We start from the raw sequence: 26,604 nt of genomic DNA on the forward strand, positions 1-26,604 counted from the left end.
TTGATCCCCATGTTGGGAAGTTCCCTTGAGGAAGGAAAGGGCAGCCCACTCCAGTACTCTTGCCTCAAAATGCCATGAACAAAGGAGCCTGGATGGCTACAGTGAGAGGAATTGCAAAGACTCGTACATGACTGAGCAACTTCACTTCTCCTGAATCAGGCTGCTTGGCACTTCTTTCTGCGAGGTTTCACCACAGTACGGTTCACCTAATCAGGCTTGCCCATCCAGATTCACACAGCACTCTCCATAGAGTGGAGCCAAGATCTTGGCTTCTCAAATGGGACTGTGTCTGTGCACTAGGAGTGTCTTTATGCAGTTCTAAATGTGCAGGGAAATGTGTTATCTTGAAGCTGGAATTCAAGGCAATATGTCAAAATCAGTATACTCCTCCTGTGAAATCAGTAGACTTGCATACTCATACCAGCCAGGAGAATACACTGGGTCATTTTTCTGTGCATTATGACAACAGCTTTGGTCTATTTTTTGAGTTTTCTGAAAGGAACATGCTGCTTGCTGGCCACTTCTTACTGGGGAGGCAAGACCCAATCCAGTTTCACCGAATTAGGCTAACAATGGGTATGGCAGCCAACACTCTCAGAGCCCTCCCCACTGAAGTCTACTCATGGAATGGTGCAATCTGCCTTTGGGTTTTCTTAGGCAGCTTTCTGACTACAGGGACATGTATTTTTGTTAGCATGGGATTTGGAGGCTAAAGGCAGAAGCAGCATTTCTTTGTGTGACTGCTGGTGGTTGCACTCTGATGCCTGAAATAAATGCACACGAGTTCATTTCTCTCTCCCTTAAGCCCACAGATTCACTTAAGTATCTGCGTTTTCTGAAAGCACAGGTCCTTGCTTATTAATGCTACAAAGTTATCTGACAGTGTGATTTCACCCACTCGGGGTAACAACAGGTACAGGAGAAGCCCTCACGGAACATTCTTCTCTGAATTCTTTTCTAAAGGAATGGTCCAGTGTGATCTAGGTGTGCCTTTGCACAATTCAGTACCTGTGGGGAAACATTTTTCTGAACATAGAACTCGGTGCCTGAAGAGAAAGCAGTATTTTTGCCTAACGAATCCAGAATACTTGCAGTCTCCAACCTGACGGGAAACACACTGGTGCATTTTTCCCTTCTTTATGACAAGTTTCAAGTATTTCTGTTTTCTGAGAGAAAAATGCTGCTTTCTATTTCTTGCTGGGAAGTCCTCCGACGGTACACTTTTAGCTGAACAGGGTAAAACAGATCTCAAAGTCAACATACACAGATCGTAGCTTTGGTCCTAGGAGTGAATTTACAGAGCTTTGAAACTACAGGGAGACGTGTTTTGTGAACCTGGAATCGGGGTATAATGTCAAAAATCAGTCATTTGCCCTGTGAAATCTGTAGAGTTGCAGCATGCAACCTGTTGGAAGCACACATAGGCTCATTCTTCTCTTCAATCCTAGAACCGCTTCTTTAAGTAGCTGACTTTTCAAGGAATCAGGTGGGCCTCCCTGGTGGCTGAGAGCATAAAGCATCTGTCTGCAATTCAGGAGACATGGGTTTGATCCCCGTGTCAGGAAGTTCCCCTGGAGAAGGAAATGGCAGCCCACTACAGTACTCTTGCCTGCAAAATGCCATGGACAGAGGAGCCTGGTTGGGTACCGTCAAAGGAATTTCAAAGAGTGAAATGAGCAACTTCACTTCTCCTGAATCAGGCTGTTTGGCACTTCTTTCTGCGAGGTCATCTGATAGTACCTTTCAACTAGCCAGAGTAAAACCAGGCTTGGCCATCCACATTCACAGAGTACTCTCCACAGATATCTTGGTTTCTCCAACAGGACAGTGTCTGTGCACTAGGAGTGTCTTTACGCAGCTCTAAATGTGTTATTTCAAAGCTGGAATTCCAGGCCATATGGCAAAATCAGTATATTCCTCCTGTGAAAGCAGAAGAGTTGCAGCCTCAAACCAGCCAGGAAAACACACTGGGTCATTTTTCTGGGTGTTATAACAACCGCTTTGGTCCATTATTTTAGTCTCCTGAAAGGAACATGCTGTTGGCCCCTTCTTAACTGGGAAGGAAACACCCAGTCCAGTTTCACCGAATAAGCCTTAATAACAAGTATGGCAGCCAACACTCAGAGAACACTCCCACTGAACTCTCCCCACTGAAATCTTTACTGACGGAATGGTGCAATCTGCCCTTGGTTGTCTTAGACAGATTTCTAACTACAGGGTGCTTTCTTTTTTTTAAGCATGGTATTTGGAGCCTGAACACAGTAGTAGCATTTCTTCATGTGACTGCCAGATGCTTGCAGTCTGATACCTGAAACACATGCGTGTTCATTTCTGTCTTCCTTAGGCCCGCGGGTTTGCTTAAGTATCTGCTGTGTCTGAAAGCACAGGCACTTGCTTATTAATGCTAGAAAGTCCTCTGAGAGTGCAATTTCACCCACTCGGGGTAACAATAGGTGTGGCAGAAGCACTCACAGAACATTCTTCCCTGAATTCTTTTCTAAGGGAATGGTGCGGTATGATCCAGGTGTGCCTTTGAACAGCTCTGAACCTGTGGGGAAACGTTTTTCTGAACCTAGAACTTGGGGCCTGAAACGAAAGCAACATTTTCTCCAAACGAATCTGGAATACTTGCAGTCTCCAACCTGATGGGAAAACACACTGGTGCATTTTCCCCTTCTCTATGACTGGAAGTTTCATCAAGTATTTGTGTGTTTTCTGAAACACGCTGCTTGCCATTTCTTGCTGGAAGTCCTCCGACAGTACAGTTTTAGCTGATCAGGGTAAAAACAGGTATAGAAGTCAACATTCAAGGATAGTTCATTGTGTCCCAGGAATGAATTTACACAGCTTTGAAACTGCAAAGAGATGTGTTTTTGTGAACATGGAATTTGGGTATGACGTCCAAAAGTAGTCATTTCACCTGTGAAACCTATATAGTTGCAGCATGCAACCTGCCAGAAAAATACACTAGCTCTTTCTACTCTTCAATCCTAGAACCGTTTTTGTTAAGGAGTTGACTTCTCAAGGAATCAGGCAGGCTTCCCTGGTGGCTCAGAGGGTAAAGACTCTGCCCACAATGCGGGAGACCAGGGTTTGATCCCTGTGTCAGGAAGATCCCCTGGAGAAGGAAATGGCAACCCACTCCAGTAATCTTGCCTGGAAAATGCCATGGATGGAGGAACTTGGTATCCTACAGTCAATGGGATCGCAAAGACTCTTACAGGATTTTGCAGCTTCTCTTGTCACAAATCAGGCTGCTTGCCACTTCTTGCTGTGAAGTCATCTGACAGTTTGTTTCACCTAATCAGGGTGAAACCAGGCTTGGATATCTACATTCACAGAGCACTCTCCACTGATATCCTTGCTCCTCAAACAGGACTGTGTCTATATACCAGGAGTTTATTTAACTGCTCAAAATGTGCAGGGTAAAGTGTTTTCTTGATGCTGGAAATCCAGGTGATATGCCAAAATCAGTATATTCCTCCTGTGAAAGCATGATAGTTGCAGCCTCAAACCAGCCAGGTAAGCACACTGGGTCATTTTTCTATGCATTATGACAACAGCTTTAGTCTCTTATTTAAATTTTCAAAAGGAACATGCTGCTTACCACTTCTTACCAGGAAGGCATCTCCAGTCCAGCTTCACCAAATCAGGCTGACAACAGGTATGGCAATAAACACTCACAGAATGCTCCCCACTGAACTCATAACACTCCCCACTGAAGTCTTTACTCATGGAATGGTGCAATCTGTCCTTGGACTCTCTTAGACCGCTTTCTAACTACAGGGACATTTGTTTTCGAACACATGGGATTTGGAGCCTAATGGCAGAGGCAGCATTTCTTCATATGACTGCAGGGTGCTTGCTGTCTTAAGCCAGAAAGAAAAGCACATGGGTTCATTTTTCTCTTCCTTACAGCTTCAGTTTGCTTAAGTATCTGCATTTTCTGAAAGCACAGGCACTTGCTTATTAATGCTACCAAATCATCTGACAGTGTGATTTCGCCTACTCAGGGTAATAACAGGTATGCCAGAAGCACTCACAGAACACTCTTCCCTGAACTCTTTTCTAAGGGAATGGTACAGTGTGTTCTAGGAGTGTCATTGTACTGTTCTGAAGGTTTTTTCTACACCTAGAACTCAGGGGCTTGAGGAGAAAGCAGCATTTTCGCCTAACAAAACCAGAATACTTGCAGTCTCAAACATGAGGGAAAAATACACTGATGCATTTTTCCCTTCTTTATGATAGCAAGTTTCATCAAATATGTGTGCTTTCTGAGAGAAACACACTACTTGCCATTTCTTGCTGGAAAGTCCTCTGACAGAACACTTTCAGCTGATCAGTGTAAAAAGATATGGAAGTCAACATTCAGGGATTGTACATTGCGTCCTAGGGATGAATTTACACAGCTTTGAAACTGCAGGGAGACTTGCTTTTGTGAACCTGGAATTGGTGCATGATGTCGTTTCCACTGTGAAACCTGTATACTTGCAGCATCCAACCTGCCCAAAAAACACACAGGCTCATTCTACTCTTCAATCTTTGAACAGTTTTGGTTCAGAAGTTGAGTTTTCAATGAATATGATGGGCTTCCCTGTTGGATCAGTGGGTAAAGTGTCTGCCTGCACTGCTGGAGACCTGGGTTCGATCCCCGGGTCAGGAAGATCCCCTGGAGAAGGAAATGGCAACCCACTCCAGTACTCTTGCCTGTCCAATTCACGGACGGAGGAGCTTGATAGGCTACAGTCCTTCGAATCGCAAAGAGTTGCACATAACTGAGCAATTTCACTTCTCATGAATGAGGCTGCTTGCCACTTCTTGCTGCGAGGTCATCTGACAGTACATTTAACCTTATCAGGATAATGACAGGCTTGGCCATGCACATTCACAGGGCACTCTCCATTGATATCTTTTCTCAGCCTATGGTACAGTGTCTGTCCACTAGGAGTGTCTTCACACAGCTCTAAATATGCAGGGAAACATGTTATCTTGAAGCTGAAAACCCAGGCAATATGGCAAAATCAGTATATCCCCCTTGTGAGAGCTGGATAGTTGCAGCCTCAGACCAGCCAGGAAAACACACTGTGCATCATTATCCACTGGACCACGAGGGAAGTCCTCAATTTTTATTTTTGTGATGGTGACACTTCTTTCAAGGATTCTTCCCCAACTGAGCCCAAGCTGCAGTTATGTCCAGAGTTGGCCAGAAAGCTCACAAGTAGTCAGCTTTACCGCAAACTTTGGTTTGTTTTCAGTGCTGGCCTTGCTCCTGTCATGGTGCTTGGTGACTTAGCAAACACTTGCAAGCCTGAGGCCGGCAGGGAGGGGTGGGTGGGGTGGGAAGGGTCCACACACCTGCACTCACACGGACTTGAAACACTCTGTTCTTGCTTCTTAGGTACCCAGATAAGCTGCTTCTCCTCCAGTTCTTTCTCGTGGCGTCAGGCATCCTTCGTGGACTCCTATTGCTTGGTAGCCATCCAGCAGAAGGACTCCTTGCCGGGCAACTCTGGAAACCTTCCATTGTGTCTGCATAAGATAACGGGGGATATTGCAGATCTCTCCTCTTTGCTTTGCAGACATGGAAACTGAAGTCCAGAGAAGATGCAGCAGTCCACAGCTGCATGTGGCCAACCAGGGCTGTAACTCAGATCGTAAAGCCACAGCACTTTAAAATTAGAAGGACCCTCAAAGATTACTTGATCCAGCACCTTCCTTTAGCACATAGGAAACTGAGGTCCTCTGATTTTAGCTCTGTAGTGGCTGGCACCTCATGTGTCTCAGTCACCTTTCTACCCTTGATTCCCAGTGATGTCTGAACCATAAGATTTCATGCCATTTTTTTTATGCCTCAGGGAGCTTTGTTAGAGAATAGCAGAGCTGAGACTCAGAGCTTCCACCAGCTCCTATTCCACCACACGTGGGACCTCTTGGGAAAAGTAAGGACCAACCTAGGGGTCAGTAGCTTCCAGCCTGTGTGTTACTCCACCATCAAGAAGCCCAGGAAAGAACTCATCTGGGGATGTTGGTTGCAGCACAGCTTTTTGCATACACTCCTTTGCTTTCTGATGGGTCTGCATGCTGCAAGGAAGGGGAGATTGCTACCCAGGAGAGAGCAGTGTCCTGCAGAGAAGAGGAGCAGGCCAGGAGCTCCATGGACAGGGGAGCATGGGGGCAGGGCACACAGTGGCTTCTCAGGGTGGTGTTTGCACCAGAGCCTCCAGGTTTGTGCAAGAGAATGTTCTCTGCCTAATGAAATGGCTCCACTGGGTCTTCTCTGTGCTTGTGAAAGTAGGACATTGTTTCAACTTGTCACTGTTTTCAACCACTGGTCTTTTTGTCCACCATGAAAACAAGTAGAATGTTTGTGTATCTTGGGACTTCTCATCCACCAAGGAAAGCATGGTATGTTAGCTTCTAAAAAGCCAGAGGCTGACATTTGAGGCTCTCCTGCCTTGAGCACATAGCATCCTTCTTTTTAAAAAAAGAACAAGGTAAATTGTTTGCTGTGACTCAGACTTGTCCCCTCATGTCTGGGTATCACGTGCCATTTGGCACAATGATGCTCTCCACGGACTCCCTTCTTCTTCGGGGTTCGGCTTTTCTCTCTGACTTTCTGCCTTGGTGTTGATTGGGTCCTCATCAACTTTGCATGACTTAGTAGCCAGGGCAGCAAATAATAAGGATCTTCCACATGAATGGGCACAGCTTTATCAGCAGAAAAAGAGCTCCTCCATCTTTCACTAATATCGAAAACTTATGGCTTGGCTACCCACACCTCTCTATAAGACTTCCCCAACCCTGCAGAAGCAAAAGGAGCCTAGAGACCCGATTTTCACCTTACAGTCGGCAACTAGCTTGATTCATGTCAATGTATGGCAAAAACTATTACAATATTGTAAAGTAATTAGCCCCCAACTAAAATAAATAAATTTATAAAATAAAAGAAAAAAAGAAAAAAGAAAATGAATGTCTTTGTTTGCACATCTAAATGCATGCTGCTGTAGCTTGGTGCTGGTTTAGTCACCATGTTGTGTCTGACTCTTGCGACCCCATGAACTGTAGCCCACCATCCTCTTCTGTCCATGGGATTTCCCAGGCAAAAACACTGGAGTGATTGCCATTTCTTTCTCCAGGACATCTTCCTGACCCAAGGATCAAACCCACATCACCTGCAAAGCTCTGTTGTAGAGGTTTAAGTCCCTTTGTTTTAATGGTCTTCTGAGAATGGAAAGTTGTGATCATTGGCTGGGCTGGGCGCTGATAGATCCACAGAAGAAGAATGTTTATTCTGGGATTCTCCAGTGTAAGAGTTGGCAGGGATGTTAGAGACTGCAAAACTTCTAGAGCAGGAAGACGTTCAAAGATTCTGATCAAGATGCATTTCATATGTGAGGATAAGGGCACCTTGGGAGGTCACGCCCAGAAGTCACAGAACTAGTTGCCGACTGTAAGGTGAAAATCGGGTCTCTAGGCTCCTTTTGCTTCTGCAGGGTTGGGGAAGTCTTATAGAGAGGTGTGGGTAGCCAAGCCATAAGTTTTCGATATTAGTGAAAGATGGAGGAGCTCTTTTTCTGCTGATGGTAGTCTGGCTTGTTTTGGTAGAAGTTTGGCTAAAACTCTGAGCAGAGGTCTTTCCAGATTCACAGACTGAAGTCAAAAATTGAACGTGCCAAGTTGGAAGGACCCTGGTCAACACCCTAGTCTTGAAAGGCCATTGCTGAGGAGTGAGGGGGTAATCCAGCATTCAGCCAGCCCTCATAGGGTCTAGAGTCCTGGTTCGAAACATTTTAGCACTAGTTAAATGAAGGGGATTTGGGATTATCAGTGTCTCTTGTCTACCTGTCAGTCGGAAGCAAAAATAAGGCAGTCTTCACTGGAGGAAAAGCCTCAGATCCTTGCTCCAGTTTTTCACATGTGGTGTTCAGCACTCAATCAAAAATAGCCAGAGTACAGCAGAAATCCCAGAACTAGAAACAGACCCTCCAATCATGAGAGTGCCCTCAGCCCCTTGCCGTTGTGCCTGCCCAGTGTTCCCAAGCAGCACCAAGCCCCTCCTTTTGGTGAATGGAGGAGCCCCTTCTCCTGACCAGAGCCAGACCCCCGTGTGACCCATCTATGTTCTGGATCCCCCTCCCAAGTTATAGAGACACCTCTCTCCCTCTTTCTCTTCTGCATCCTCAACCCTTCCCTTCCCAAGGACTCTCTTCCCATTGAGGTTTTAGCAAGTCCCTCTCTGCAATGCGTGGTCTTGCCGAATCACCTACATCCTCCTTGTTGCTGAGTTACTTCTCACTTGTGGGGCTTATGCTGCTTGGCTTCTCTCTGGCGTCCAGTCCTGTGGGCCATGCCCTCCTTCAGGTGCTGTCTTGTCTCTAGGGGCAGAGTCACCCTTCGCCCATCCCTGAGAATCTGGGGTTCTCTCCCAGGGCAACTCTTCGGCACCCCTCCCGGGACCATCCTAGACCCAGTTCCTCTTTCCTCCTGTGGGCCATTGACACACAGGCCCTCAGCCCAGCCTTCTCTCCTGAGCTCCAGATCCGCACGACCCTCGGATCCCTGAGCTTGGACCCTTGAAGGTCTGGCTCGCGCCTCCAGCACAGCTTCAGAGCTGACCTTCCGTCCCCTGTCTGTACGCACTGTGACCTCTAGCTCGGTTCATGACACCAGCCACCTTGTTAGATCAGCCATAGATCTGAGGGCCACTGCGACTCTGTCTCCCTCCCCGCCTCCTGTCCATTATCAAGCCCCATCAGATCTGTTTCCTTAAGCAGCTCTGAGCCCTTCGCCGCTCGGTCCAGCCCCCGGGACCGCCGCCTGTCACCTCGCCCACGGCGCTGCCCTCACTCCACTCTGCTTCCACGGGATCACAGGGGCTCTCTCTGGCCTGACTGTCATTTCCCTGGCTTCCCCGATAGCTCAGCTGGTAAAGAATCCGCGGCAGGAGACCCCGGTTCGATCCCCAGTTTGGGAAGATGCCCTGGAGAAGGGGAAGGCTACCCGCTCCAGTCATTTCCCTAAACAAATGACTCCAGTGTCCTTATGAAATGTCTCTATTTCTTTAAAAGAAAAACTATTTTGGCTAACAAGTTCACTCTCCTCCCTCTGGCCCTGTGAACCTTCCCTCAGCCTCCCTCCAGACCCAGCCTCACCCCCATCCCCTGCACCCTGAGGCCCTGACTTCCTGCAGGTCTCGTGCTTCTTGGTTATTTCCCTCACATTCTACTTGGAAGAGCCTTCCCTGTTACCTCCACCCCCGAATCCGGGGAACTCCTAATTTGGTTTTCTAATCTCAGCTTAAATGTCATTTCCACCTAGAAGCTTCCCCTGAACCTCTAGACTGAGGGTTGCTGCCAGTTCAAACTGCCTCAAGGGCCAGGTGGGTGAATGTGAAGCTTCCAGGAATAAGACTGTGGGCCGGCTGAGTAGACAGTAGACCACACGTCCTGCCTCAGACATTCAGATCCTAGAAATGGGGCGGCAGCCAAGCAGAATGTCATCTGTACCCCACCCTGGTCTGCGTTGCTTGGCTATGTGATCCCAGAGCAGCGTGCCCTTTTCCTGGAATCACCCTGGGATATGGTCATTACTTGCCTTGCATGCTAAGTCGCTTCAGTCGTGTCCGACTCTTTGCAACCCCGTGGACTGTATCCCTTCAGGCTCCTCTGTCCATGGGATTCTCCAGGCAAGAATACTGGAGTGGGTTGCTATGTCCTCCTCTAAAGGATCTTCCCCACCCAGGGATCGAACCCGTATGTCTCCTGCATGGGCAGGTGGGTTCTTTGCCACTAGCACCACCTGGTGCTTGCCTTAATTACTTGCCTTAATTCTCAATTAATTCTTTATTTCCAAGACTCTAAGTTCCATGCAGGCAGAGACTATGACGTGTCTTGTTCACCCCTGTGCCCGAGGACTGTGCAGTGTCCAGTGTGGGTGCTCAGAACACACATGTGGATGGGAGGGATGAGGTGGTGAGGAATGAGGCGGCTGCAAGTCCTGATCAGGACCAGACATGGTTCTCCAGGAGCGTTCTGACTAGTGCTCATGTTGAGGGGTTAGAGGCACAGGGTTTATGTGAACACTTCTCAACTCGGTTCTGATGCCAGAGTTAAAACCAGAAGACCCAGGGACTTCCCCGATGGTCCAGTGTTTGAGAATCTACCTTGCAATGCAGGGGACGCAGGTTCAAGCCCTGGTGGGGGAACTAAAATCCCACATGCCACGGGGCAACTAAGTCCGTGCACCACCACCAAAGATCCCACATGACGCAACTAAGACCTGATGCAGCCAAAAAATAAAAAAGCAGAAGACCCAGATTCCCCCTCAAGAAGTGACTCAGTGGAGCACGGAAGTGTGCAGGGGCGTAATTTATGGCAACGGTGTAATTCACGCTGTCATTCCTCTGCACCTACTTTTTTCATGTCTCCTGCCCTTCTCCTCCTCCCTTTCTCTCCCACTCCATTCATTTCTGGCGATCCTAGTACCTGAGTTGGCTCTGGTGGAAATGTGGGTGCACTCAAAGGACCAGCAGGTGGCACTCTAGGACTGTTTGATAATGGGTCTTTTTTGAGTGTGTTCTGTTCTCTTTGTTCAAGTTCATGAAGTAGACAACCGTTAGGCACCATTTCTTTCTGAAACGGAAAAGCCAGTTTTTGACTGAAAAGCAAACAGACAAAAAAACAAGAACAAGAAACTAAAATTAACAGAGTTGTCCGATCTTGCTATGCTTCCTTTAAGTGGATTCAAAGAAACTTAGTTGGAGGGGTTCTCTGAGGCTACCAGACCAGAATTTTCAAACCTTAGCATTATCCATGTGAGAAAACAGGACCCTGGGCCCCAGTCAGACTACTAAATTGACACCTGTGGGTTTGAAACCTGTGGGGTTAAGGCCCAGAATGTGATTTCTATCCCCTTTTCAGGAGAGTCTGCTTCTCCTCGGCCAGATTGGCTCCACTGCAGACACCAGTCATCTAAACCAGCGTTTCCCAAATTCTGTGTACACGCACATCACCTGGAGATCTTGTTGAGATTTCGATTCAGACTTTTGTATTTCTTCACACATCTCATTTTGTAATGGTAGTTGTTTTTCTTGTTGAAAACTGGACATTGTTGAGAATATATTGTAGCCCAGCCAGATAGGTTACTAAACAAAAAAAAGCAAATAACAAAACAAACTGGATGAGGGAGGGGTCAGAATCTAGAATCCAGAGTTGCTGCAATATAGACTCAGATTCAGTAGGCCTGATGGGGGCCTGCATTCTGCATCTCTAACAAGCTCCCAGGTGATACTGAGGGTGCTTGTCTGTGGATCACTGATTGCAAAGCAAAGATCCTGGGCAGGAGCTGGCAGACTGACATACGTGCTCCAGCCAGATCCAGCCCATCACCCATTTCTGAAGATAGTTTCATTGGAACACAGCCATGCCCATTCCTGTACACATTACCTGTGTCTGCTTTTATACTATGACAGAATCACCGAGTTGTGACAGAGGCCATATGGCTCACAAACATTTCCTGTCTGGTCTTTTGCAGGAAAGTTTCCCACCCCGGATCCAAAGCTCCCAAGCCCTCCCAGATAATCCAGTGAAACGGAACTCCCCACCTCATAGAACACTCCATGCCATGTTCGTGCAGATCTTTAGGAAAGTTTTTCCTTGCTTCCTTGTGACTTGGTTCTAATTCTATTAACAGGGGTCTTTTCTTCTTTCACACACAAATGCTCTGTTTGCCATCTTCTCTTTTCCAAGTCTCTCTTCCTGTTAGGTCCCTCCCAGAATGTCACCCAGCATGAAGCCTGCTGCTTTGGGTGTCTTCCTTTGAGTGCAGAATAGAATGACATAGCAGCTTTCCCCTCTCTCCTCTGTAAACTGCTGATGTAATGCATTAGTCTTTCTGGGGAGCCCTTCACTCATTGGGCTTCGTGTAATTGAAGTTATCTTTAAGTGTGTTACTGTCCAAGCAACAGGCATCCAGGAACAAACATAATTTGTGAACCTTATATGTCTCGTCCCCTGTGGAATTCGTTCTTGATTAACCTGATTCCTGCTGACTGATCCTGAAGTGTTAGGGTGTCACGTCCTCCATGGTTCTCTTGTATTTTCCTACACGTTCTGCTTGGATACTAACAATGCTCTTGGCTTCTTTGACTATGCTACAAAATGTGAAATTGGAAAGGCAGTCAGATTTTCTTTTATTTTTAGTTAGCTGCTGCATGTCCCCACCAGGCTACTCTTGACTGCAGTGTCTCATGTTCAGACTTTCTCATCTTCTCAGCTGCCTCCCATCCCACTCCTCTCTGCTCTGAGTCTGTTCCTCCCTGTTTCTTTATTTCAACTGATGGCACTACCACCCATGCCCTCACCTAAGCTGGAAACCTGGGATTATTAGCCCTAGTTCTTCCCCTTTTCCGTCCATCGCTTCCAGTTGGGCACCGGAAGATATGTTTTTCCCTCTGTGTATTGAGTTGGCCAAAAAGTTCATTCAGATTTTGCCATAAGATGTTACAGAAAAATCCGAACAAATTTTTGGCCGACTCAACAGCTCTCAACTCCGTCTTCCTCTCCCTGCTGCTGCCGCCTTGGTAGCGCTTGTCCCTGCCCCTCTGCTGCAGGAACTTCCTGCCTGCTCTCTCCTCTCCAGCGTCGTCCTTTCGTCATGGCTGTAACAGTCTTTCTAAAATAAATTTCCACTAGGGCCCTCCCATACTGTGGGAGCTTCCTAATTCAGTTCATGCTTCCCCTTTGTGGGAATTTCCTGGGACTGCTGGGACAAGTGACCACATACTCAGTAACTTGAAACAAGTGCCCTCTATCTCATCTATGGCAAAAAAGCATCTGATTAAGACTGAACGACTCCTCCTGCGAAATGTATGTGATCACGTCTTATAGATTTGATTTCCAAATCTAAGAAAGAGGAAATTTTGGTTGTTTCAAGTCACTGAGTGTGTGGTCACTTGTCACAGCAGTCCCAGGAAATTCCCATTTGTTTGATTCCTGGGTTGGAAAGATCCCATAAAGGAGGAAATGGCAACCCACTCCAGTGTTCTCGCCTGGTAACTTCCATGGACAGAGGAGTCTGGTGGGCTGCAGTCTGCGGGTCACAAAGAGTCAGACACAACCGAGCATGCAATGCTAACTTAGTATGACCTCATCTTCACTACTTACATGTGCAAAAACTCTGTGTCCAAACAGTGTTACATTCTGAGGATCTGGGTGGACATGAGTATTTCAACCTGGTTCACATCCTTCTGACCTCAGTTCTCACTACTTCCTCAGCTGTGGGCTTGCTCATTTACTTTGGTGCCCTGAGTGAGTGAAAATTCACCAGGAAGACAAGGAAAAAGAATTCTAGGCAGAGGAGAAAGAACGTCAGAAGGGCCACAGAGAGCTGAGTCTTAACGTAGTAATGCTTTATGGGGTTTTTTTGTTGTTGTTACTGTTGTTTTGCCTCACTGTACTTAAAACATAGCTCAGATGTTATCTCTTTTTCAAAGCCTTTCCTGACCTCCCCAAGGACATTTCTATCCCCTCAGTACATGGTACCTACATGTTTTGTGATCATCACTTTTATGTTTGGATCATTTAACTATTTTCTGGTATTCCCACCAGGCCTATGTGATCCTGTGCACTTCCTCTGTGGGCTGTGCTCCCAGCCCACCGCCTAGCACCCGTGAGGTGCCTGGGAGATGCTCTTGAATGAATTTACCCATCTGCATTTAATGCTCTAAGACGTGATCACATACATTTCGCAGGAGGAGTCATTCAGTCTTAATCAGATGCTTTTTTGCATTAGATGAGAGAGAGGGCACTTAAACATGGAGGGAGGCTGAGTCAGATCTCCTCCAAGTTTCCTTCTCTCTGGAGGATCTGCTGTTCTAACTACAACTCTTCCCAGTAACAAAACAAAATTTAAAGCAAATAGACTGAAAAGTGTACCAGCATCTTGGTTTCACCTTGCTTTGAGAAGCTTCACCAACTTTGGAAGAGTCAGCACTAAATACCATGAACATCACACAGAATCATGCAATCATGACTTTTAAAGATGCTGAGACCTCAGAACTAACTGGAAGTAGATAGAGCTTAGGAACAAAGCTGTTTCCCTCCAGCAGATGCACTCGAAAGCCTGGTAGTTTTTCCATGCTTCTTATTTGGACAAAAGGATTTTAAAGAATATAATGTCATGGCCTTTTTTTATTGCTATTTCAGTGGAATTAATTTGAAACATGTATATTATCATATGTGAAACAGAACACCATTCCATGTTCGATGCATGTGACAAGGGCTCAGGGCCGGGGCAATGGGATGATCCAGAAGGATGGGATGGGGAGGGAGGTGGGTGGGGTGTCCAGGAAGGGGAACACATGTAAACCCATGGCTGATTCATGTCAATGTATGGCAAAAACTATTACAATATTGTAAAGTAATTAGCCCCCAACTAAAATAAATAAATTTATAAAAAAATAAAAAAATAAAAAAAAATAAAACCACCTTGCTACAGTTTCATTGAAAATCACCTTTTTCTTTCTGATGGAAAAGAAAAAGACAGGTTTAACTATGGAGAAAAACTAAGAAATGGGACATTCCTCTACATTCCACTAGAGGTGATCAAAGTACAAGGATATTTTAGAAGAAAGCAAGCATGCGATATGTAATACCTTTAAACATTCATTTTTCTAATGGCAGTGAGTGGTGTTGAACTATTCATTGGTACTAATTATCGCATGGTGTTGGCATGTTAGAAAAATTGTCACAGACTGTAAACAGTTACTTTTCAATTCAAAAGAATGCTTGGAGGTAAAATGCTATTATTCAAATAGCTTTGAAACAAAAGTGACTTAAACATATATTCCATAGCCCCAAGTTAGAAACAGTGTTCTTTCCGTGGTTCTCAACGGAGATCCCTGTTTTTTCTGGTTATGGAAGCAACACAAACTCATTTTTATACTAATGGGCACCCTTCAGGGCAACTAGGAGTGAAGGAACTGCATCTCACTGTAGCCAACAATAAATCATGTGGCCAAAATACAGCTAATCACACGTTGTTGCGTGTGTCATGGTGTAGCAGCTCTTTGTAAATTGGGTTAGTAACTTTGAGGATGCCATCTCATGCCAGAACTCCAAGACTTTGTGGAGTTTCTGAGCCATTTCTGCTATTTCTCTTGCCCCTGGGGCAGGGCTTTCTAATGTGGGCTCCATGACAGTGTCAGGAAGTCCACGAACTGGGATAAGAAAACATAGGGCAGCTTTATTTTCTATCTACTTCCAACTAAAACTTAACATTATAAACCACTTCTGTAAGTAGTCAAGAATCTAAAGTGGTATTAGTACCACCTGTGACTGTCACCCATAGAAATCTCAGCTGTCTTGAAGTACTTTTTACTCTTCGTCACTTCCAAATTACTGTGTTGTTGGACCATCTGTTAGATCCCATCAAATGTGCTAATAAAGAAGCATATACAAATTTGTCTTTTAATGTTGTGATAGCTGTATATCAATGTCATCCATTTCATTTGTGGATTTGTGTTATTTTAAGCATTTAAAAATGCTGTTCTTCATGAAAAACAAGGCAAACTGAGGAACTGTCACAGAACCAAAGTTTCTAGGGAGATGTGACAGCAAAATGCAATGGATACCCTAGATCTTGAAACAAAAAGAAGGCATTAATGGGAACACTGGAGAAATCCAAATCAAAGCCTGAAATGTGGTTAATGGTAATATATCAACAACAGTTTCTTCCTCTTAACAAGGGTACCATGGAGATGTCCAGTGTCAGCAGTGGGGCAAACTGAATGAGGGTCATTCGAGAACACTCTGGACCATCTTTTCTGTACATCTGTTAATGATCTATAGTGGCTTCCCAGGCTTCCCCAGTGGCACTAGTGGTAAAGAAACTGCCTGCCAGTGTAGGAGACATAAGAGACTTGTGTTTGATCCCTGGGTTGGGATGATCCCCTGGAGGAGGGCATGCCAACTCACTCCAGTATTCTTGTCGGGAAAATTCCATGGGCAGAGGTGCCCGGCGGGCTACAGTCCATAGGACCAGAAAGAGCTGGACACAACTGAGCGACCAAGCACACACACACAATCTATAGTGAGTCACACTCTCACTTGATCTGCTGCCGGCTTCCAGAGATGTCGGGCTGGGGGTTTTGTGTCAACTCCAGGCCTTTGTAGCCTCTCTCTGTTACGGCTCTGAGGAGCTGTGGAGAGAGACCAGTCCCAAGGGAGGGAGAAGTTTTCCAGAGCAGTGAAATAATCTGCAGTGTGTTATGGTGGAAGAGGCATGATTCCGGGATCAGAAAGGTCCAGCTTTGTATTCTGTCTCAGTTGCCAGCTTTGTGCTCCACGGGCAGAAACTGCTCTGGGCATCCTCTTCCTCTCTGCAAAATGAGGCCGTAAGTAATGGCTTTGCTGGGGTCATTGTGAGACTTGAGGTTAACGTGGCCGCTCTGTTGGTTCTGGCTGGTGTGTTTTAGTGCCTGTGACATGCCAGGAAGCATGCGAAGCTTTTTTCATAAGGTATCTAATTTAATCTTCATAACACCTGTGTTACACGACCATTTCATAGATAGGGAAACTGAGGTCAGAAGCTCAGCAACCTTGCTGCCAAGGACACTTGAGTTTGACTTCACATCTGTGTTGGCGGCAGCTTCCTCTATTTTCTTTGAGGCTAAGCCTTTCCTCCCTTCCCCAGGGGACTTGGTTACAGGATGCTCTTCCCTCTGACTTCTGAATCCTCTCTCATTGGTTTTGCACCACATCCAGATTGGGATGCTCCCCATGACTGTTGTCCCTTATGGTTGGCTTCTCCAGACTTGAGATTACCTGGCTGTAAAATGAGGATGTTGTGTAGTCCTCATGGTCTGTTCCTCTACAGAAGGTCCATTCTGTACTTTGCAGATTTTACCTGCTTATTTCTGCTATTTCATGGGGTGTTTTCTGGGTCACTGAAACCAACGTTTGTCTAATTTGTTTTGAGCAAAGCTGTGCATTTCTGTGTCATTCTCCCAGATTCCAGAGAAGGAGAAAAACAGAGTTCCAAAAGCCTTTGTGACCTCCTAAAACCATAGCAATTAAAAAAAGAAAAAAAGAACCCAGAGGCCACTGTGACATTAACATCTTCCTTAATTGTGACTTTGCTGAGGGATTATTTTAAAAGAGCGGGGAATAATTTTATTTTTTGTTTCTTTCTTTGATTAGAGCGGAGGCATCATGTGTCATGATGTACTTACCAATTATTTCAAGTTGAAGTCTAGCAAAGTCGGGGGAGAGGGGGAAGGGAGTTACTGGTGTCAAGTATTACCTGGTCAGGTGAATTTAGCCATAAGAAGTAGTCACTGGGTAAGGAGCCTGATTTTCACAAATTTGGCACTTTAGTGTCAAAATGAGAAAACCGCTAACAGTGCTTGGCACGGTTACTTCAGTGGGGGATTGGGGGGGGTGTCTGGTGATTGCATGATCTGCTCCCCTGTTTTTCAGTTTTAACCCTACATCCTGCTGCTGGTGGCCACCCTGCAGTACCTGCCCTCCCTGTTCTGGCGTTTTGCAGCTGCTCTTCATGTTTGCTCAGATGTGAAATTTATCATGGAAGAACTTGACAAAGTTTACAACCACACAATTAATTAAAGCCGCAAAGAGCATGCAGGACCTTGACTTGAGAGATGGTGCCTGCCCAGCGCCAGAAGTTAATGGGAACATGGGGCAAAGGTAACTCAGCCCCCAGCCCATCAGGATTTGGGAGTAAGAGTTCGCTGCCCTTCTCCTGTCCATCTGGGCTTCGGATTCTCACTACCAGTACTTGGGGGACTGCCATCCACCTCGTGACACCCAGGGGAGCCAGGAAGGCCCGCCCTTCCCCAGATCTCACCCCACCTGTCTGCCCCAGCAGCGGTCCTCACCTCAAGGCCTCCCCTTGGGGAGTGAAGCGTCACTCTCTCACGTTCTCAAGCGCAGGGCGAGTTGCTCTGACCTCCCCCTTCATGGAGAAGCACGGAGGATTATGAGGCTCCTGGACACACAGAATGGATGTGAGGGAACTCAAGAACAAGTAGAGAGCACCTTGCTTTTTTGACCTTCTTCCTTTGGTTTTTGTTATTGACAGTAACAATAATAACATTAGTAGGTCTCATTTCGGTCTTCCCAGGTGACACTAGTGGTAAAGAATCTGCCTGTCAATACAGGAGATCCAAGAGACGTGGGTTCCATCCCTGGGTCGGAAAGATCCCCTGGAGTAGGAAATGGCACCCCACTCCAGTATTCCTGCGGGAGAATTCTATGGGCAGAGGAGTCTGGCTGATTGCAGTCATGGGCCTGCAAAGAGTCGGATGCAACTGAGCACAGGGCTCTTATTTTAAAAAGTACTTAATATAGCTCAGACACTGTTGAGTTTTCCAAAGTACATTATCTCATTTAATAGTCAAAACATCATTACAGATAACTGCATTTATTTATCCCCCTCACTGCCGCCCCCCTCCCCCTACTCAGCCAGTTGAAAACACTGTCCTATAGCTTTAAGTGGGAGACCTGGAACCAGAATCAGGTTTAGCCCACAGGCTAACCCCACACCCTCTCAGCCGACTGCCTCCCACTGCTGGCCTATAGGAGGCAGATGTGTTCTAGTTAGGCTAGAAAAATTGTCTTTATTCTACACACTTGAATGGAAAATTATAGTTTAAAAAAACAGCAGTTGAATAAGTATGATCAAATTTATGTAACAAACATTTACCATTCACTAGGATGGCAGGAGTTGTTCTAAGAATTTACAAGTAGCACATTTAACGAATTAGAGCTTCCTTAAAATATTAAATGGGGTGAGAAGTGTTTTATTATTGTTTTTCCTTCTTTTTTAAAAAAAGCCTAATTTTATTCCCTGAGTACTCTAGTGAAGTTACAGGTAGAGTATGGAAGGGAAGGTGATGGAAATTTTCCATGTGGTACATTGAATGTGTTTCTATTAGGATTTAAATTATTTTTATTTGTTTCTTTTTAGTTCACAGGAAAACCACTTCAGGAACCCGATTGTGGAATAGTACTTAAGTACAAAGAAAGCCTGCAGACATTTAATTGTCAAGTAAATCAGCTGCAGGGTGCTGTCACTCGGCACTATACTGTCAGCCAGCATCTACCTGGGCTATTACCTTAGCCTCTCCTCCCTCTCGGATGAGTTTGTCTGCAGCATCAAATCCGGCATCCTGAAAAATGACAGCACCGTCCCAGATACGTTCCAGTGCAAGCTCATTGCTGTTGGTATCTTCCGGGTGCTCAGTTGCATCAACCTCGTGGTGTATGTTATGCTGGTTCTGGTGGTGGTCTACTCCCTGTTTGTTCCCTTCCAGCAGAAGATGGATGTTCTCAAAGTGTATGAAATCCTGCCCACTTTTGACATTCTGCATTTCAACTTGGAAGGATACAACGACTTGAGCCTCTACGTTCTTTTCTTGGAGGAGAAAGACGGGTCGCACAGAGTCGGACACGACTGATGCGACTTAGCAGCAGCAGCCCCAAGTCGTACAAATGTCTTAAGGTCCTGGAGAATATTAAAAGCAGTTGTCAGGATGTCAATCCCATGCTGCTCCTGACCAACCTCGGCATGATCAAGATGGACGTGGTTGACGGCAAAAGTCCCAAGCCTGTGAGATGACGGCGGAGGAGCTGGGGGACCAGACGACAGATCTGCAAAGTGGGCGTGGCCCTCGGGGAGCCGGGGAGCCCATGGAGCCCTCTGCGCCCCCCTGTGACTGACTGTGTGTGCCCCGCCCACTGTTAGCCCGTTTCCCCGGTGTGATTAGTGGAGACCCCTCAGTGCTGGGGGAGAGGGGAGCGTGGTGCTGCCTCAGGTTTCCAGGGGAAACACCTGTTGCTCTTCCTTCTCATTCTCTTCTGTCTCATACTCCACCTCTTGCCTGAGCATTCCTCTCTGATGTCATTTTTGTTTTGTTTTACTGGCTTGTCTCCCTGTCCCTCTGATCGTCTTGTTGGTCGATCTCCTTCTCTTACAAAAGGGACTGGGAGTTTATTGAGTTGATTGTCACCCTGACCCACCTTCAGTTGCTCTGCAGTGAAGCTAAGATTAACTGGGTAAGGCAGAAACCAAGAGCTAGGTTGATAGCAGAAGAGAAGTTAATTAGGGTCAGTGGAGCTTGCTGTGGGATTTCCATCATAAATGCTTCCGACCGATTTGAATGTACACAGTGAAACGAAAATAAATAATAAAGGGAAGAATACCCGACAGAGACTTCAGGACACTTCTTGCTGGTGATTTTTGTTCTGTGAACTTCAGATCGGTGACTTTGACCTGAGATTCATTTTGGCTGCAGCATCTCTGGCAGGCACCCAACTGATTGGCAGTGAATGGTTCTTGGCAGAGGTACTGAGCATGTCCTACGCAGTCCCTGGTGGAAACGATGGTCAGCAAGCATTGTGGAGGGTGGTTCATGAAATTCCTACCAGACAACATGGAGACAAGTAAGCCATGGCAAATGTTGTCGAGAATGTCCTCATCAGATGGAAAGTGGTAAGACTAATCCCAGGAAGAGGAGTAGCGCTTTAGTGCTGCAAACAAAACGCCTTTCTGTGCAGATGGTGCAAAGACCCTCCGAACTACAGAGAGCAAGGACTTGGGGAGTTTTTTGTTTTGTTTTATGGGGTGATAATATCAGGGTATAATTTAACATGAATCTCATCTATGTCTCAATGACTGTTGGACGAGGAAACAGTCATTTTGGCATTTTGCAGCTGCTCTTCCATGGGGGCCTCTTCCTGGTGGTGCCCTATGCTGGGAGAATCGCTGGCGCTTCCGTTCTCATAACTAGGCTCTGGACCCCGCCGCCTGTCACCCGTGGCCAACTGAGACCCTCTAATCACCATGTGATGCCCTGCACTGCAAAGGGCAGTGGACCCAAGTGCTGCTCTGGCTGAGAACTTCGTTAATAAGGTAGAGTCGAAAGGATGTTTAATTGTGACTTCCATACTGGAAGGAATGCTTCTAAATGAACCCAGTGGGGAAAGCGGCACATATAGAACAAGCTAATCCAGTCACTTTGGCAAAGGGTGTCTGCAGGGCAATCCTCTGTTATCAAAAGCATTTGAGACAGGAAGTTTACTGAGGCAAATTCACAGAACAGAGAAGGCTTAAAGTGAGGGACCTTTTTTGCCTATTAGGATCAGAACATATAGATGACATTTGCCATACGGACGTGCTCAGGGCCAGAACAACTTTGCAACTTATTTATATTTAAGAACGTCTTTGAAAAAATCGTTTAATTTTAGAATTGTATGATATCAGAATTGAAGCCATTTGAGAAGAACATTCTAGTATTGATGGGGAATTATAGAATAAATGTTACAAATGGGTATATCGTGTGTCAACCAAGCATTATTTCATCAACATTCAAGCCTGACTGCAAATATCAAAAACCTTTTCCCACTTCTAGTCATGTAAATAGATCCCAACTATGTTCACATTTTATACAAAATTCTCAAAAACGACATCCATTGACCTCCCTGTTTTTCCTATTGGAAAGTAAAAAAAAAATTGCTACTGAATAATACTCAGGAACCTCAAAGTTTTTGTGTGGCTCTTGGACTTCCCTGGTGGCTCAGATGGTAAAGCGTCTGACTACAATGTGGGAGACCCGGGTTCAATCCCTGGGTTGGGAAGATCTCCTGGAGAAGGAAATGGCAACCCACTCCAGTGTTCTTGCTTGGAGAATCCCAGGGATGGAGGAGCCTGTTAGGCTACAGTCCATGGGGCCGCAAAGAGTCAGACACAACTGAAGGACTTTACTTTCACTTTAGGGACAGCTGTTTACCTGATCTAATTACATAAGTTGCTCTTTGCCTTTCAAAATATTCACAGAAGCAGATTTTATTTGTGCTTCTACGATGGTTTCTGAGATGGAAAACTAATGATAAATATCCAAGATGCAATCAGAGTTTTAAATTATTTTTATTGCATAATATTTATTACCCTTGAATGATAGTGTGACTTAGAAATGTCAGTAATCTAAATCATCGGTTTTGCTGCTTTTATATATCACTGTATCCGAGATGTTTTATTGCAGTTCTCTCTACCTGTTTCTTTGTATAATTTGAAAATTTTCTGAAATATAGTTTTCTATGACATGACTCTTTTTTCCCAAAAGCCTCAGATTCTTTATAGACTACCCTTAATTTATAGTTTGAGGTGGATATGTTATTTTAGGAGATTAGGAACTCTCTCAGCCCTGTCTCATGTAATTCTTTGAGTAGAGCCCTTAACGTCTGTGCATCCCTCCATCCCTACTCTCTGAGTTCCAATAGCATCTGTGATGTCCCAGAGATCAGCTAGTGACTGGCTGCATGGATGTGAATAAGGAAGGTGCCCACCTTCAAGGAATTCAGAGATGAATAAAAGGTAGTGCAGACAGAGGCAGGTACCAAGAGGAAGAGCAATAACCACAGTGAAGATCCTTCCAGAAAACTCCCAGCAAACGCTGTGTTCTTGGGAGGCACAATGCTGTTTTTCTCTTTCCCATCATTTCTGTAGCTGATAGTTTTGAGAGTCTAGTTATTGCTTTTCCCAGAAGTTCTTTAGCCATGTATCCCCCAGGCTGAAGCTTGAACAAAACAATAACACAGACAATGATTTTGAACAGAAAGAGCTACAATTCCTTGCAGGACGTGGGGAACACAAGCCTGGGGGTACATGACGCTGTCCATGAACAATCATGGCTATAAGAGGCTAATGGGGATGTCTGGCCATACATTTTGACTTGAGAAAAAGTGTTATTAGGAAAGATAACTCCTCCATCCACTGCTGGCTTAGGTGGAGGATTACCTTTGAGCAGATTCCCAAGGATGCGGAATCGATCATTGTTTTACAAAAGAGGGCAAACATCCTAAATGACCACTGCCAGGAGCAGCTAACTTTGTTTCCAGCCAGTGTCTTCCTAATAAACCACCACAAATCCTCTAACCCAGGCTTGTAGCACCAGTGTTGCGTCTGCGGTCTGACCGGTTGTTCTCACAGCAGTGTCTGGCTCCTCCTTTAATTTCACCAAAGGACAGGCAGACACTCTCTAAGAGAGAGGCCCTTAAACTTTTGGGAGGTTACAAGCCCTCTTGTAAATGTATTTTCTAAAGCTAGGGACCCTCTCCTCAGACACACACACAACATTAAATACCCTTCAGGGGTCTTCGTGGTCCATACATCCCAGGTTAAGAAGCTGGGCTCTAATGGACCACGCCATGTGGCAGGGCACTGCAGGCACTGACCCTGTGAGAACTGTTCAACTCTTAGAGCTGGATTTTTACACAGCTTTTAAAATACATGCGTGTTGGTTTCTTTTGCTTATTTCCAAGATAAATCAAAGATCTAGGAGGGTGGGAGTTTTAAACCCATTGCTATATCACAAGCTCCAGAAGAACAATGATTGGGATGGAAGAGGCCTTCTCTAAATATTTGAACAAAAGAACACACCGTTATAATGAATCCTAGTTTGTGGACAACTGTAATTTGATTTTAAAAGACAAATGGTCCTCTGCAAGTCAAGGGAAGGGAGGCTTATTTAACCTCTTGGTGGAGAGAGGAACAGTTCTGCAAATGGATAGATTTCTACATGTAAGTAGTGACAGTTCTTAGCTTTTTATTTTGGAGTAAATTGCGGTCCTTTCCATGGTCAATACAAGTTTCAGTGTTGCCTCCCAGTGATTAGGGCAATTGAAGTTATAAAGGTTCTGGTATCTGTAATTTCCCAGAATAATTTCTTGAAAAAGGATGTTGGCTGAAATGTGCAATTCTGAGTAATTGAGGTTTCATCTGAGGGTACGGGGATGAAATGGCTCCTCCTGGGCAGTCATTGGCATTTTTGTCCTGTTTTCACAAGTAAAGTAAAACCTTTTAAAAAGGTTGGCAAAGATGACATTGTATCATTTATGGAATATAATAGACGTTCATCCGTGATTGGTTTGTCCTGCCTCCTTTAGATGAAATGCATTGTGTTTGGGGGTTCTCTTTTTGCTGTAAAAGTACTTGTCACTTAAAGCCTGTGGTTTGATCAGTCATTGTCCCTGAAAGTTGTAAAAGTTTCTCATGCCTTGAGTGCTTTCTCTGTGCCTCACCAGAAGAGGAAAAAAGAATTCTGCAATGTCCCAAGGGTTTTCTATAAAAACTGAAGCCATCAGCTCCTCTTTAACAAGTTGGCTTTTTTTAAAAGCACCATAATGACAATTTAATGGTGTTCTATAAAGTGGTGCTCGAGGCATAATTTACATTCTTTTTAATGACTACATTTCTTCAAATCTTTTAAAGAAAAACATGTTTTTTTTTTCTTTTTTCTTTCCATGTCATTTGGTAAGAATGATTTGGTTATATTCCACAGAGACTGAAGGATGGGAACAAATTACAGTCTTAGAAAATGACTGTTAAAAACCAAGAGCCTTGAAAACTCTGCATTTGGGTGGATACCACCATTCTATTTCATATTTCCACATAAGTCACCTGTCCATGCCCTACCTTCTGACCATGCTGATATTTAAGGAGAGTTGAAAGGCTGAACACCAAGGCTGCTGTGTCTATACATAAAAGTGAAACTATGTTTTTGTTCTGCACTGTTGTGCTAACCTAAATAAAACTTCTTTTCTAATGAAAAATGTGCCTTAATATTTCTTGTCTTCTCTTCAGGGAAGATGTGGCAGAAGATGAGTCCCGAAATGTCTTGAGGCCTGTTCCTCTGCTGGATACCTGAGATTCAGTAGGCTTCATGGCACACACGAAAATCCAGCTGGCACTAACTAACAGGAAAAAGTCCTTGATTAAGGGCCCACAGATTCTGGAATTTCTAAAGCAGAGATCACATGCTTTCTGATTGGGAATTATTTGCCTGGGAGTGGAGAGGAAGGGACGGAGGCTTTGTGCTGCTAAAGACGGGTCTACCTGCCTCCCTCTCTCAAGAAGGGGACTGTCTTGTACAATGGTCAGTTAGCACAATTGACTGTTGTGGGTAATAAATCAGCTGCCTGAAATCTTAATACAGTGCCTGCCCCATAGTGAGGTCTGTAAGTGCTAGCTATAACTGTCATTAGCTCCTCCCGCAGCCCCACTGTTCCCGAGGAGGGCACCCCCAGGAAGCTTGGAGGTTATGTTAGTCTACTGTTCCATAACATTTTACTACAACCATTGCAGCTGAAAGCAATTGCAATGTCTGCAATTGTCTGCTTCTTTAAGGGGAGACATCTCCCCTTAATGTGTAATGATTGTCCCCCTGCCTTAACCTTAGTTGTTTGTTCTCCTAGCACCTATTTGTTGTAAAACTCAGTCATATACAGCAAAGAGGTGACTAACATGTAACCAGTCATGTAGTGGAGGGTATAAAACTCTCAGAAATTTCAGGGTCCTTGTTGGGAACTGATTCCCTTTGGACCCGCTGGCATAAGAAACAGTACTCCACTGAATCGAGCGGCCTCTGAGGTGTGTTTTGCGACTCTGGATTCCACAACATGGCCACATGTATTATTCCTTCAAGGCCTCTCTGCTTAGTCAGATGCTCTTCTCTGTCTCCAGTCCCTCTTAACTTTTATTTAAAGTAAGCTCCAGGTTGGTGGGAATGCAGAATGGTACAGCCACTATGGAAACCAGTAAGGCAGGTTTTCAAAAAAAAAAAAAAAAATGAAGCATATCATTCCCATATGATCCAGCAATTCCACGTCTGGATATGTATTAGTCCAGGCTACCATAACAACCCAGAACCATAAAACCCGAGACTGCCAGCCACGTGGCAGAGCAGTCCTCCTGGGTTTCCTCACCCTGCTGCTCTCTGCCCAGGTGTCCCTTCCCAATAAAATCTCTTGACTTTGTCAGCACATGTGTTGAAGGAGGAGACAGACAGAACAGGCTCCATCTTGAAAGCAGAACTCCATCTTGGGCTGGACTCTGGTCTTTGATCTATATGCCCAGTATCTATGGAAACGACATACCAATTGGAAAACCAGACACCCCTCCCACCCCGATGGAAGAGCCCCAGGGCTCAAACCTAGACTCTCCGTAGCTTAAAAAATACCCTAATTATCTGTGTAACTAAATAGAATCATAAATTCTATTATGCTTATTGGAGTATGACCACAGACCTATTGGTAATTGTCCACTATTAACTACCGAAGCTTAAGGCATATGAATCATGGGTTAACTTTGATTCTTTCTTTTCCTTTGTTAACTTTGTATGTTTCTTTTCCTTTGTTCAGACTAGTTTCAGAGAATCTGGGGAGGTGAGTTTGAGCACATACACTTAGGGTATATAAGGTTTTCACAAAAACTGGTCGAGGTCCTTGGCTAAGAGGAGAGTCTGCCTTGGGTCCACTGGTGTAATAAACTACACTCCACTATCTGCATTGTCCTTCTGAGTGAGTTTGTTTCCCAGAACACATGGCTACAGCAGTGTCTCTCAGACAATTCATTTCTGAGAGACATGAATGTTGGACAAGAGCCCACTCTCTGGCCCTGGAAGAGATCCCCCTTCCTGCAACAGGGAGAGCTTACATGTCTGAAGCAGGGCCCTGGAGTGACACCCAACCTTCTGCGCCAGAAGACCGGCAGGGCATGGCAGCAGGCTTTGCTACTGAGGGAAGAGGG

At 45.3% G+C, this 26,604-nt stretch overlaps 1 pseudogene; it reads left to right on the forward strand.

Moving 5' to 3' along the window:
* The first annotated feature begins 3,494 nt into the window (after positions 1–3,494).
* LOC145525220 (pannexin-1-like) lies at positions 3,495–20,256 on the forward strand (annotated as a pseudogene).
* The last annotated feature ends 6,348 nt before the right edge of the window (positions 20,257–26,604 follow it).

The sequence above is a fragment of the Giraffa tippelskirchi genome, chromosome 11 (assembly GCF_054371585.1).
Source record: "Giraffa tippelskirchi isolate mGirTip1 chromosome 11, T2T-mGirTip1v1.2.pri, whole genome shotgun sequence".
Taxonomy (NCBI): Eukaryota; Metazoa; Chordata; class Mammalia; order Artiodactyla; family Giraffidae; genus Giraffa; species Giraffa tippelskirchi.